Consider the following 15163-nt stretch of genomic DNA (forward strand, 5'->3'; position numbering starts at 1 on the left):
GAGGCGTGGCCATTAACTTCTGGAGGCGTTATGTTCCCTTCATCCAACGGGGTGGCGTGGATCGAACGGCCATCGTTTTTTCTCGTATTTTTAGGCAGGAGCGATCTTTTCTCTCTCCTCCTGGCTATATAAGACGTCAGAGGGGTTCAGTTCCTTCTTCTTATCTGTATTTCATAAACCTCAAAGGACTCCAGAGAACTCCATCAAATCCCAGAGATACACGAACACTTGCGTCCGTTGCGCCACCGTAGCCGTTCTTCGTGAAGCGTTTCGTCCAAGAGAGATTTCCAGGCGTCCCATTGAGCGTTTTGCGCAGGTACCAGTACATTTCGTTCTTTTCGCCATTTCAATTCCCTCCTCGGACTTTACTTTTCTTCTTGGTCTCTACTTTCATTTCCCCATTTCAGTTCAGATGGGTAGATTCGAAAAATTAGTAAAAACTCCAGCTGCTATGGAGGCCTTTAGGGCTAAATACCACATTCCCCCTGGGGTTGGGCTGCGGTACTGTCCTCTGGAAGGAGTATTAACAGATAGAGTTGAGGGAGAAGTCGTTATCCCCATGATTGCTTTCATAGAGGGAGGGATGACACTTCCCATGCGTAGGATCACAAGGGAATACCTGTTCAACCATAGGTTGACGCCGTATCAGTGTGCTCCGAATATGTTCAAGATACTAGGCTGTGTAGATGTCTTAGACGAGCGGATGAATCTAGGCCTTACTTGGCACGATGTGGCTTATCTGTACGAATGTCACCGCCTCGGGGATGATGGGTATTATCTTAAATCCCGGAACGAGGACGTTAGGTTGATCTCTTGTCTTCCAGTATCCAATAAGACCGTGAAGAATGACTTCCTCATTGCTTCTGGGGAGTGGTTCGACGGTATTCATTGTCCAACTCGGGCAGAAAACCCAGGTGCGGCGCTTTTAGGATTGGTCCTTTTTGGGAAAGGATTTAGTGTTGAGGGGTTATTTTTCTTGCTTTCTTTGTAATTGGAAAATTTCATGGTCTAACCTCACTTTTCTTGGTTTGTTTGCAGACAAAGTTCACGTTGCTCCTCGGATAAACTTTGTGAACGTGCCAGCGTTGAACTATCTCCTTAGGTCGGAGATTTACGTCGCCGAGGACGGACAGTTGCGTGCGGCCCATCTGGTTTTGGGCTATCAACCTCTGAGCAGCGCTTTTCAGGCGGTCAGTCACGCTATAAGGGCTGGCAGTCCGAGGCTGGCTAGAATTGACGTGTCCAGGGACGGGTTCCTAGCTGACCACGATCTGCCACCAGTTGTGTTGCCTGGTGTCAGAAATCCCTATTTAGCAGAGCAGCTACCTCCGGTAAACGAGCCTGGCGCTGCTGTTTTGGTTGAAGAAGAGGCTGAATCATCTCGTCTTTCCCTTGAGGAAGAGATAGATAAGTTTTACTTCGAGGAGGAAATTCAGCAAAACCCCTTGGTGGAGCTTTCTAATCCCGAAGCAGAGCAGGACCAACAGTCCGCAGTTGGTGTTCCCTCAGTCGTTATCTGCTCGGACGATACTTCAGACGAGGAGGTAGAGCCCATGGCAGGAAAGGGAAAGACTCTAAAGGAGCTGATGTCCTCCCGAGGGAAAGGACAGTCATCGAAGAGTCAGTCATCGAAGGGGCCAACTCCATCACTGGTCAAAACCCTTCCCCCTGTGGTCCCTTAGGGCGCCTCGGACCCTGGCCTTAAGGTTAATCCGGACCTGAAGAAGAAGAGGCCGGTTGACACTCTTGAGGGAGGTGAGGTGAATGCCCAGCCGACCAAGCAGCAAAAGACCACGCGGGCGCCAAGGAGCAGAAGGGGTAACTCCTCGGAGAGCCGGGATGAGGAAAACCTTGCTGAAGTGCGCGCTTCTCCTCGTGCATGGAACCCCAAGTTGGAACTGGATGGGGTTGCCATCCTTTCCAATACTTCGGTCCGAGAGTATAACCGAGGCCGGGCAGGGTACGTGGCTGATGCCTTAGAGCAACCCCTACTCCTTCCTCGGGACATGGAGGCCTATAGGCGGTTCTCTCAGTCCGAGCTCTTCCTATCCCTAAAAAGGGATCTTGCGTTGGTAAGTAACCCTTTTACTGTTTTATTAATTTATTTACCCCCGTCAGATCTCTTTTTCAAAACAATCTTGTTTCGTTCGTAGATTACTCAGCAGGTGTTCGTGGCTGATGAGTTTTGCCGTGATAGCCGTAGCCGGGCTGAGGCTGAGACCCAGGCTCGGGCGGAGATGGAGAAAGCCTTGGGGTCCCTCAAGCACGAGCACCTTAAACTTACAGACGAGTTCAAGGTGTCAGAGAACCGGCGCAAAAGTGCAGAGGCTGGTTTAAAGAGTGCCGAGACCCAGGCGGAGGACCAGTGCAAAGAGCTGTACTTGACACAGATTAACCTCGCCACTGAGAGGCGGGCAGTGCAGGATCTCAAGGCTGCCCTGCAAAAGGTTGAGGATAAGCTAAGGCAGGCCAAAGAGGAGGCCCAGCTGATCCGAGAGGCTACTGAGGCCGAGAAGAACGCTGCTCGCCAGCTCGGGGCTGAAGAGACGGAAGCCAGGCTATCCGAGGAGATCCCCGAGGTGTGCAGGGATTACTGCAGTATTTCATGGGCTCATGCTCTCGACGCTGCAGGAGTTCCTGCGGATTCGGCACTGAGACTGCCCGAGAGCATCTTCTATCCTCAGGAGATCCGAGCTAATCCTGATGAAGCCCAAGTTGCTTCGGAGCCAGACCTGGCGGTGCCTGATGCCGTCCTCGTGTCTGATATGGCAAAGGATCCCGCCACAGACTCTACCATTGAGGTTCCTCCTCCTCAGCCCGAGCAGAAAGAAGATCCTCCCGCTAAGGCTTAGCTTTTTAGGCTTTTAATGAGAGTCGTCTTATTTTTCCATTCTTTTGTAAGGACCTCTCTTTCTAATTTACTCGGAATATTAATATAAAATGTTCGTTTTGCTTACTATGGATGTATGTCAGTAGCGCTCTTTTTTAAACATTTGCAACGATCTAGATACAGGTAAACGGTCAAAATAAAAATGGGTTTTTGGGTTGCGCATTTGAGGGTCGCGATAGTGCTAGACTGTGCGCATGTATTAAAATGATTTCCTTTAAGTAATAATTTCCCAATCTATCATAAGTAATAATTTCCCCTAAGTCTGTGGTCCGAGGGATCATGCAGGACTTAGGTTCTGTTTAAAACTTATGAATAGCTGCCTTAAGTATTAATTTCCCCTAAGTCTGTGGTCCGAGGACCATGCAGGACTTAGGTTCTGTTTAAAACTTATGGTTTTTCTTGTGTGCTTGGTTTCCCCATAGGCTTGAGTCCGAGGACCATGCAAGGCCTTGGTTCTGTCCAAAACTTATGGTTTTTCTTTCGCGCATTTGGTTTCCCCATAGGCTTGAGTCCGAGGACCATGCAAGGCCTTGGTTCTGTCCAAAACTTATGATTTTTCTCTCGTGCATTTGGTTTCCCCATAGGCTTGAGTCCGAGGACCATGCAAGGCCTTGGTTCTGTCCAAAACTTATGATTTTTCTCTCGTGCATTTGGTTTCCCCATAGGCTTGAGTCCGAGGACCATGCAAGGCCTTGGTTCTGTCCAAAACTTATGAATAGTTGCCTTAAGTATTAATTTCCCCATAGGCTTGAGTCCGAGGACCATGCAAGGCTTTGGTTCTGTTTAAAACTTTTGATTAGTTGCCTTAAGTATTAATTTCCCCTAAGTCTGTGGTCCGAGGGGCCATGCAGGACTTAGGTTCTGTTTAAAACTTATGGTTAGTTGCCTTAAGTATTAATTTCCCCATAGGCTTGAGTCCGAGGACCATGCAAGGCCTTGGTTCTGTTTAAAACTTTTGGTTAGTTGCCTTAAGTATTAATTTCCCCTAAGTCTGTGGTCCGAGGAGCCATGCAGGACTTAGGTTCTGTTTAAAACTTATGGTTAGTTGTCAGTGGAACAGCATGCAGCGGACAGTCATGAAAGAAAACGTATGCTAAGCCATTCTCATTAATAACAATATCTTCTGAGATTATTTACATTCCATGGTCGAGGTACAGCTTTTTCATCCAAATCTTCTAGGTAGTAGGCGCCTATTCCGGCCACGGATGTGACACGGTAGGGTCCCTCCCAATTGGGCCCTAACTTACCCCAAGAGGGGTTCTTTGCGCTGCCAAGAATCTTTCTCATCACGAGATCACCTGGACCCAGAGGCCGCAGTTTGACATTAGCATCATACCCCTGTCTCAGCTTCTGGTGATAATAGGCCATATGAATCATCGCTTTTTCCCTTCTTTCTTCAGCTAGGTCCAGACTCCGTTCCAATAACTCGTCGTTATCGTTTGGGGTAAACAATTTAGACCTTAGCGTGGGAAAGTTGTTCTCGATCGGGAGCACGGCCTCAGCCCCATAAGTCATCGAGAAGGGGGTCTCACCGGTCGATCGTCGTGGCGTCGTCCGATAAGTCCATAAGACGTGGGGGAGTTCTTCTACCCATCTCCCCTTTGCCTCATCCAGTCTCTTCTTCAGTCCGTTCACTATGACCTTATTCACGGCCTCGACTTGCCCATTTCCTTGAGGGTAGGCGGGGGTGGAATATCGGTTAATGATTCCAAACTCGCGGCAATACTCCCTGAAGTTCTTACTGTCGAACTGTAGACCATTGTCGGAAATAAGTGTACGCGAAGTCCCGAAGCGGGTGATGATGTTCTTCCAGACGAATTTTTGGGCGTCCACGTCCCTAATGTTGGCCAAGGGTTCAGCTTCCACCCATTTAGTGAAGTAATCAGTTCCGACTATTATGTATCGCTTGTTCCCCGCAGCTTTGGGGAAAGGTCCGACTATATCAAGGCCCCATTGTGCGAACGGCCATGGGCTAGAGAGGGGGTTGAGAACCCCTCCGGGTTGGTGGATATTCGGGGCAAATCTTTGGCACTGGTCGCACTTCTTAGCGTATTCTTGGGCCTCTCTTTGCATGTTCGGCCACCAGTACCCTTGGGCGAGTGCCCTGTGCGCCAGCGATCTTCCTCCGGTGTGGCTTCCGCAAATCCCCTCGTGTAACTCCTCAAGTAAAGACTCAGACTCTTCTAGATGTATGTAGAGTAGGTACGGCCCAGAGTAAGAGCGCCGATATAGTTTGTGGTCTTCTGATAGCCAGAAGCGAGGAGCCTTCCTGCGTATCTTTTCGGCTTCCAGTTTTTCCTCCGGTAAGATGTCGTTTTGGAGGAAACTCTTTATGGGGTCCATCCAGCTAGGACTTTTTCTGATCTGATGGACTTGAGCCGGGTTTCTGCAGATGGGACTTGCCTGCGATAGATCTTCAACAAGGATCATTCGTGGCAGATTATGCGCCGAGGACGTGGCGAGAGTGGCCAGCGAGTCTGCATGGGTGTTCACGCTCCTGGAAATGTGCGTCAGACTGAAGGATTCAAAACTCGTCCGTAGCCGTTTGACTTGTCCCAGATACTCCTGCATCCTAGTATCTCGAGCTTCAAGCTCGCCCATCACTTGTCCGACCACTAATCTGGAGTCCGAGAATGCTTCTATTATTCTTCCACCCAATTTTTGAACCATCGCCATCCCTTGAAGTAAGGCTTCGTACTCGGCTTCGTTGTTCGTAGCCGAGAATCCGAGTCTTAACGATTTTTCAATGGCTGCGCCGTCCGGCGATATTAAAACTATCCCAACTCCTGATCCTCTCTGGTTGGCCGCGCCATCCACGTAGACCTTCCAATGCATGGTCCCCCCTGCTGAAATTGCTCCAACCAATGTTCCACCCAGGTCTTTCTTCTCGGTCGTCGTTTCTATAGAGGGCTCAGCAAACTCCGCTACCAAGTCTGCGAGGACCTGTCCTTTGACGGAGGGTCTGGGCCTATATTTAATATCAAAGGCCCCCAAAAGAGCACTCCACATGGCGATCCTTCCTGTGTAGTCAGCGCTTCGAAGAACGGCTCGAAGGGGAAGCTGAGTCAGAACGATGACCGTATGCGCCTGAAAGTAATGAGGAAGCTTCCGGGTTGCATGCACTATCGCCAGAATTGCCTTTTCTAAAGGTAGGTATCGCACATCGGCCTCATGTAGTGATTTGCTCACATAGTACACCGGTCGCTGCACCCCATTATCATCCCGTATTAGTACTAGGCTTACAGCGTGGGGAGCTACGGCGATGTAGGCAAACAACACCTCATCTGCCTCAGGACTGGACATGATGGGTGGTCGGGACAGGTAGTCCTTAAGCTGCTGGAAAGCCTGAACGCAATCCTCCGACCATTCCAACTCTTTCCACTTGTTTATCAGAAGGTAAAAAGGCCGACATCGATCCGCCGATCGTGATATGAACCGGTTCAATGCCGCAATCATGCCAGTGAGCTTCTGCACCTCCTTCTGGTTCCGAGGAGTCTGTAGGCTGTTAATGGCTTTGATTTGGTCGGGACTTACTTCTATCCCCCTGTGGGTGACCATGTACCCTAGGAATTTCCCAGACCCGACCCCGAATGAACATTTGGAGGCATTCAACCGCAACCGGTGCTCCCTTAAGATAGCGAAGACTACTCCGAGGTCTTTCACGTGCTCGGACACCCTTTTACTCTTCACAACCATATCGTCTATATAAACCTCAATGATCTTGCCCAGCTGTGGCTCGAACATTCGAGTCATCATCCTTTGGTAGGTTGAGCCCGCGTTCTTTAGCCCGAACGGCATCACTTTATAATGATAATTTCCGATGGGCGTCATGAAAGCCGTTTTCTCTTGGTCCTCTAGTGCAAGGGGTATCTGATGATAGCCTTGGAAGGCGTCCAAGAAACTCATTCGAGGGTGCCCCACGGTTGCATCCACCAATCGATCGATTTTAGGTAGGGGGAATGGGTCCTTGGGGCATGCCTTGTTTAGGTCTGTGAAGTCCACGCAGACCCTCCACTTCCTCGTCTTCTTCCTTACCACCACTGTGTTTGCCAACCACTCGGGATAAAAGACTTCCTTGATAGCCCCTGCTCTTTTCAATTTTGCCACTTCGTCTCTTACGGCACTAGCGTGTTCCTTTGAAGGGCGTCGGGGTGGCTGCTTCCTCGGGATGGAAGAGGGGTTGACGTTCAGGTGGTGACAGATGAGGCTAGGATCAACTCCCGGGGCATCGTAGGCGTCCCATGCGAATACGTCGACATTCTCTCTGAGAAATCTGACCAGTTCCTCCTTTTCTTGAGAGGGCAATTCAGAGCCGACCTGAAAGAACTTCTCTGGGTCATCTCTGACAGCAATCTTATCTAAACCTTCACACCTTATCTCCTCGGCCAGCCTATCGTCTTGTCTTGCCGAGGAGGCTGGCTGCTATAAGCTCTCTGGGGCCGAGGACTCGACTAAGGGCCGGTGTAAGATGGCGGCCACCATACACTTCCTGGCCACGGCCTGATCTCCTCGGATCTCTTCCACTTGTCCTCTGGATGGGTATTTTACTTTTTGATGAAGTGTGGAGGTTACGGCCCCTAGGGAGTGGATCCATGGCCTTGCAACTATCGCGGTGTAAGGTGAATAAGCGTCGACCACAATAAAATTCACCTCCACCACTTCCGCCCCAGTCTGTACGGGCAGTCGGATTTGCCCCTTTGGCGTAACAATCCTTCCCTCGAAGCTGAGAAGGGGAGAGTCATAGGCTGTCAAATCTTCCGGCTTCAAGTTCAACCCCTTGTATAGGTCAGGGTACATTATCTCCACCGCACTTCCTGAGTCTACTAACACCCTTTTCACATCGAAGCCCCCAATCCACAATGTGACCACCAAGGCATCATCGTGAGGTTGAATAGTTCCTCTCTTATCCTCATCCGAGAATCCCAGTATCAAGGAGCTTCCCTTTTTTGGCCTTTTGGGCTCCCTTTGCCTGCCCTCGGAGGGGAGCCGATCAACAGCTAATACCCTGGGGATGGGTGGCCCTGTTCTTCCTGGTGCAGCGAGGATGACATGTATCGTCCCGGTGGGGGGTCTTAAAGACACGTCCCTTCGAGGTTCTTGTGCTGTTTGGCCGGGATGGCCGCTCGATGGGTGCAGCAGATGACGTAACTTTCCTTCTCGGACCAATTGGTTTAGGTGATTCCACAGATTCCTACAGTCCTCAGTAGTATGCCCATGGTCCCGATGATAGTGGCAGTACAGGTTCTGGTTACGTTTGGAAGGATCTCCAGCCATCTTTCCCAGCCATCTGAAATAGGGTTCGTCCCTTACTTTCTCCAGCACCTGTTGTACTGGCTCTCTGAACACGGCGTTCACTGTTTGTGGGTTGCTCTGCCCAACCTGTTGCGGAAAGTCTCTCCTCGGCTGACCATGATTGTGACGTTCCGACCTGACATCATTTGCTTTGGGGTGGATAACCTTCTCCTTTCCCCTCCCTTGCAGCTGATCTTCCTCTACTCTTTTATACTTGTCGATCCTATCCATTAACTGTTGGACGTCAGTAACTGGTTTTCCGGTGAGAGATTTTCTTAAGCCATGCTCGGTGGGGAGACCGCTTTTGAACGTGCTGATAGCAACATTATCATGGTTGTCATCTAAATCATTATACACCTCCCAATACCTATCCGAGTATGCTTTCAGGGTTTCTCCTTCATGCATGGATAAGGATAGTAGCGAACTGAGAAGTCGAGGGACTCTGGTGTTTGTAATAAAACGGGAGCAAAAAGCTTGAGTGAGCTGCTTGTAGGAGCCTACGGAGTTTGTCTTCAAGCTGTTGAACCACCTCATTGCCATCGATCCCAAGCTGGATGGGAAGATCTTGCACATTAGGGCTTCGTTTTGCGAATAGATCGCCATTTTTTGGTTAAACTGACTCATGTGCTCTACCGGGTCTGTTCTGCCGGTATAGATGGCGAACACCGGTTGGTTGAAGCGTCTTGGAAGCTTAGCCCCTTCGATTCTATTCGTGAAGGGTGACCTCGAGACCTGATCCAGCGCCTTCTTCATGGCGTCGTTCCCCGAACCTTTGCTGGATGGGCTCTCATACTTCCGTACTGGGCGTGGTTCCTTTTCGTAAGAAAAGGTCTCACTTGGGGGGGTCCTTGACCTTTTTCTGTAACTCACGTCCTCCGCATTAGAAGACTCACCTGAGTCAGAGGGAGATCGTCTTCGCTGTACACGTCGTAACTTCCTTTTTAGGTCATCTATCTCTCGCTGCATGGCCTGGTGACTATTTCGCCTCTGAGACACGTGACTTCCTGTCTGAGTGTGACTCTGGCTCGTCCGGATAGTATGCACACTTCCCTCACGATTCCCCCTGCCGCCTAGGTTGGTTGGGTTATTTTGCCTTTGGGACTCGGCGGGTTGTGTTCGTTGGGAGTCAGCTTGGTGAGGATCCTCCTGGTGCGGGCCTTGCTCTGCCATGCTCGACCGTTGTACTAGCTGATGCCTTAGCTCTCCTCACAGACGGCGCCAATTGTAGTTGCACGATTTTCCTGGCCCAACTTCTGTTGATCAGGCCTTGGCCCAAAGCGCAACCCACAATAAATATTTGTAGAGGATGGGTCAAAGAACTTAGCTTCAGTGAACCTATACGGTCTAATGCATGGATAGTATCGTTTGCAAAAAGAAATAAAAACAACAAGAATGGATCTCTTTTTCTGATTCTATTTCTTTAGCTCCTTGTACAGTTTTTTTTTCGGTCCACTTCTTTGAGGGACTCTACTACATTATATAGTTCTCTTCCTCTCATCTCAACCTTACACCTGTTGATCATCTAAGCATCTACTTGAGCACCTGTCCCATCAGACGCCCTCATCAGTCCCTTTGTGAGTTGCAGAGGCCAAGGCGATACTGTTCAGGTGTCTTTTCCTCATTAATGCGGCCAAGGGGGTGGTTGGGGCGCAATTAATGTGGTGGTAGCTTTCCATGAGATATTTTGGATTTTATTCATTTTATATGTTGGGAGGATGAACTGAAATAGCTGGAGAGAGTTCCTCGTCTGGGATTCGTGATGTCCGAGGAGGAGTTACTCCTCGGACAGGTTTCCTTGACGTTATTGGGATTGAGTAGTGCCTCATATGTGGCGTCCCTTCGGACAGGACGCTCCTCGGACGGGCCTGAATTTGGAATAGCCCATTATTTTTGGGCCGGGCCCCACACCTTCCTTTCTTTTTCAACTTCCCTATCTTTTTCTTCACATTTTTTTCCTTCCACTAGTTAAGTACTCAAAGCATTATTTAAGGAAATACAATATGTTAATGGGTGTTTGATTGTACTCATTAAGGAGGAATCGAGCATTAGAAATGTCCTCCTTCAATTCATAAATAACTAACATGTCACGCATGATGTTTATTTAATTTTTAAATGTCACCATAGTTGGTAAAATATGGCACACATATAGGAGGAATTGAGCATGGGAAATGACTTCCTTTGATTCATAGAAACTACTGTGTCACACATGACATTTATTTAATTTTTAAATGTCATCATAGTTAGTAAAAGATGGCACACATATAACACAACAAACATAGAGATGAATACAATTCAGTATCTTCTAATAAAGTATGTTTAAAAATTTCGGCATAAAAATACAAAAACACTGGCACAAAAAATTTATATTGTTTTGAAACATTTACCGTATATATTGTTTTGAGATAAGTACAATAATCTTTGTATTTATTTGATTCATCCGATTTCAACCAAAAAAACGGTGATATTTGGGGACTAGCATAGTAAGGGTAGACAATATAGTAAGTTAACACACGTTTGAAGGTTTTGGCAAACTAGCATCTCGAGTTTTAGAAACTCGATTTCTGTATAAAACTCAAGTCTCAAAGACTCGCTTCGTACTTGATGACTTGGCCAGTAATATGTCACATAGATCTCGAGTCTTAAAGACTTGAGTTCTACAAATCAAAACCAAGTCTTTAAGACTTGATTTTCTTGGAGAAAAACACGATTATACCACATAGATCTCGAGTCTATAAGACTCGAAATTTAATTAAAATATACTTGGATCTCGAGTCATATAGACTCGAGTTTTGCTGGGCAAAATATTATAACACACAGATACGCATCAGTCACTCAACACTCTCTCACCCATAACACTCAGCCTCTAACACTCAGCCTCACACTCTTTAGTAACTCATTGCCTTACTCACCCATAACTCTCACACTTCTCACACCACATTGTCATTGATCTCACACCACATTGCCTCTCTCTGTCACTACTCCTCCCTCTCAACAAATTTATATCTCAGGTAAGGGTTTTTTGATTTGATCGTCATCGTAGTTGGGTATTTGTTGTTGGGTGTGGGTTAAAGAATTTGACTATGTATTTGGTAGATAGTTAACATAACTTAGTTAAGATACCAATATTGTGAATTATAGAACTTTGTTTTGTTAGTGTAAATTTTTTGAGTATTTATTTGCATGGTTTTTGTTATCAAAATTTATTCATCATTTCTAGGCTCTTATCTTTATCATGATCTTGCAAGGATTTTGACTTTATTCATCATTGTTTTGGGTATGAAATGGGTAGTGAATGAATTGTAATGAAACGGGTATTTAATTCATGCCCTTTGAATGGGTATGTAATGAAATGAGTGACTTACTCATGCCCTTCGAATGAATTTTAATGAAATGGGTATGTAATTCATGCCCTTTTAATGGGTATGTAATGAAATGAGTGACTTACCCGTGCCCTTCAAATGAATTGTAATGAAATGGGTATGTAATTCATGCCCTTTGAATGTGTAATGAAATGACTTTTTTTGTATTGGGGGGCTCTATCTTCAGGCACAGGAATGGCAACCTCGCCCATGCCCAATACTGGACCAATTGCAATGCCCCACCAATCTGTGAATGATCTTTATGACTTGCCCGGCATAACTCTCTGTACAACCATGCTAGGCAACCACTACCCCAACTATACTGTGGTGAATCACGAAAGTTCCACAAAAACTCCAAGAACATCAGATGCACCCTATCTACCAAATTGTCCATGAAAATCTTTTCCCCTAGTAGCATTAAAATATAGCACCGGGCATACTAATGTATCTGAATCTTCGTTACATCATGAGGTAGTGGCTCTGCAATGCACTCAACAAGGCGGCTGATGAAAATTCTTTGCCCCACCAAAGTTTTTTTGTCATTTGTCGGAACTCCAAAACCAAGCAACTCCTCGCACAATAGGCTCTAATTCCCCCCCCCCCACCAGTCGGCCCAACCAAGATCTCACCATCTATAAGAAGTCCCAAAATGACCTCCACATCTTGTAGGGTGATTGACATTTCACTATGTGGAAGATGGAACGTATGAGTTTCCGGCCGCCATCGCTCAACTAGGGCCGATATTAGGCCATGATCTATCTCTCTAGATGGGGCCCTAAACAATCCTTCTAGCCCCACCAACTTGATAATGTCTATCACCCGATTGTCTTGCATCGATATGTTTGCCATCTCCTAAGGGCGACCACGACACTGAAGTGGGACCGAGTCCTGTAAAATCGATAAAAATTATAGCGGTTGTTTGAACTAGATATACAACTTTGAAAGAACTTGCTAAAAGTAAAAAAGAATGTAAAAATTAAAGCGGTTGTTAGAACTAGATATTTCACCTCGCCATTCCAAATGTCAGTTGATCGATGATTTGGTTGTTGCTTCAGCAATAAAGTAATGATAGGAACAAGGCACATGATCTCTGGCTCCTCATCAATCCGAGGGTCCATATTGCAAAGAGTGCTACTATGAGATCATTAATAGTGTGGGGGCAAATAACTTGTTGTCATTATGTAACACTAGTCATAGATTGAAAAAAAAAAAAAAAAAAAAAAAACTTGGCTTTATATGCACACATAATACTATACATATACAAGAGTACCTACCAAATGCAGACTTCTAAGTTCTAGCAAGAGGAAAAATAATAATAATAACAACAACAACAATAAATGCCAAAATAGAGGAAATTTAGGGATCAGAACAAGCCGAATTCATTACATAAAAGAAAAAAAAAACGAGGACAGTATATAAGTCATTGTAGGAAATAGGAATAATACATTGTATAAGTCATTGTAGGAAATATGAATAATAATAGAAAGTAATTGAGAATCATACAGATTAAGAAGTTCTCCTCTAGCACTAGGAAACCACTAATTTAACAATGTAAGCAATAAGCACAACTCTACTACCAAAGCAATTGTTCTTCCCTTACTGGATTTGGAAGATTGGAAAACATTTTCAATTTCAACACCTAATTATTGGTGCAGCAGAGAGGAAAAAGGCATTGCAGAGATAGAGATTTAGAGGTCTTAAAAGACTTTGGAACCTAGAGAGAGTCAACAGCCTGCCTAGCAGCCATTCTTTAGGTATGGAAACACTCTGTATCTTTGTTCATTTATGTAACACCAACATCTTCCCTCCCATAGATTATTAAGAAGTGCCAAAAACCCAAGGTGTACTAAATGAAGATAACACAGGAACGTTTGGAATGATTCAAGGAATTAAAAAAACGAGGAAAAAATGTCATTGTAGGAATAACAATACAGTCAATGAAAATCAAAATTCAAAAAGATCACACATTTCTCCTCTAGCACTAGGAAGTCACTTGTGTGTAACAATGTAAACACCAAGCACAGCTCTACTACCAAAGCAATTATTCTTACCCTAACCAGTCCTGAGTTTCCAACCATGCTCCTAAATTTCCAGCCACCCACCAAACATGTACATTGACCAAATTAATTCAACAATTCTCTAGAACAATATAATATCTAAAGGTAATGGATTTGGAAGATTGCAAAACATTTTCAATTTCAACACTTAACTATGGGTACTTGCTTTTCATCCACAAAATTATTCATATTTTATTATGTTCTATATTACCATCTTGTTTCATAAGAGACTCATCCCCTATAGTAAAGAGTCCAAAGTCCAAATACATAGGTACATACCAAATCAACAACTCCAAACCAACCAACCAATCAAACTCACTAGCAGTCTCACAAAATGACTATCAAGATGGCAATAGCTCAGACAAATTGCATTTTTTTTTTTTTTTGATAAATAATGTAAGAATATTATTAATAATAGAAAGATTGCCAAACCGAGTACATTGGGGATGTACTATGGGGGCACAAATCAGGAAACAAAAGAACAACGATCAAGAAACAAAGAAAAGGAAGAACAAGAAAAATGAGAAAAAACCACACTCCATTCAAAGAGAGTGTGTAAGAAGAAAGACTTAATCTCCAACAAAGAGCGTTCACAACCCTCAAAACTTCTAGCATTCCTTTCACGCCAAATGCACCAAATCAAGCAATGAGGCACTAGTCTCCAAACATCAATATGACTATGTCGCACAAACTTTCCTTGCCAAGCCTCAAACAACTCAAGAACATTATGAGGCATAACCCGTTGAATACCAAACAAGCAGAAGACCAAGGACCACAACTCCTAAGCTATGGAGCAATGAAGTAGAAGATGATCCACCGACTCCCCACACCTCTTACACATATAGCACCAGTCAAGCACCATCACTCGTCTTTTATGAAGGTTGTCTATTGTTATGATCTTACCTAAGGAAGCAGACCAAGAAAAGAAAGCCACCCTTGGAGGAACCTTCAATTGCCATATCATTCTCCATGGAAAGGAAACAAGAGTAGGAGGGTAGAAGGAGCTATAATAACCTTTAACCTCAAAACCTCTATTCCTTGCTGGTTTCCAACAAACCTTATTAGGGCCAAACCCCCGCACTGTCGAAGAATAGACCCCATAAACTGGTCAAAGGCTTCTTCTTCCCAATCTTGTGGTGGACAATGAAATTGCACATTCCAGTGAAACCTCCCAGTAGACCAACCCATAACTTCAGCCATCGAGGAATCCTTTGACCTACTAAGATGATAAAGCTCTAGAAAGGCCTCTTGGAGAGTACAATCCCCACACCACACATGCTTCCAAAATTTCACTCTAGTACCATCCCCCACATCATAAACAAGGAGTTTAGAGAAGTTCAACCAGCCACTTCTAATGTATCTCCATAGGTTGACCCCATAAGGACTTGTCACCTTTTTCGTACACCAACCACCACAAATGTTCCCATATTTTGCCTCTATAACCCTCCTCCATAAAGCATCAGTCTCCATGCTATACCTCCACAACCATTTACCTAGCAAGGTAGAATTAAAGTTCCCCAATCGTTTTATACCCAACCCCCTCACCTGCAAAGGCCTACAAACCT

This window comes from Quercus robur, chromosome 9 (genome assembly GCF_932294415.1).
Source record: "Quercus robur chromosome 9, dhQueRobu3.1, whole genome shotgun sequence".
In the NCBI taxonomy this organism is placed as follows: domain Eukaryota; kingdom Viridiplantae; phylum Streptophyta; class Magnoliopsida; order Fagales; family Fagaceae; genus Quercus; species Quercus robur.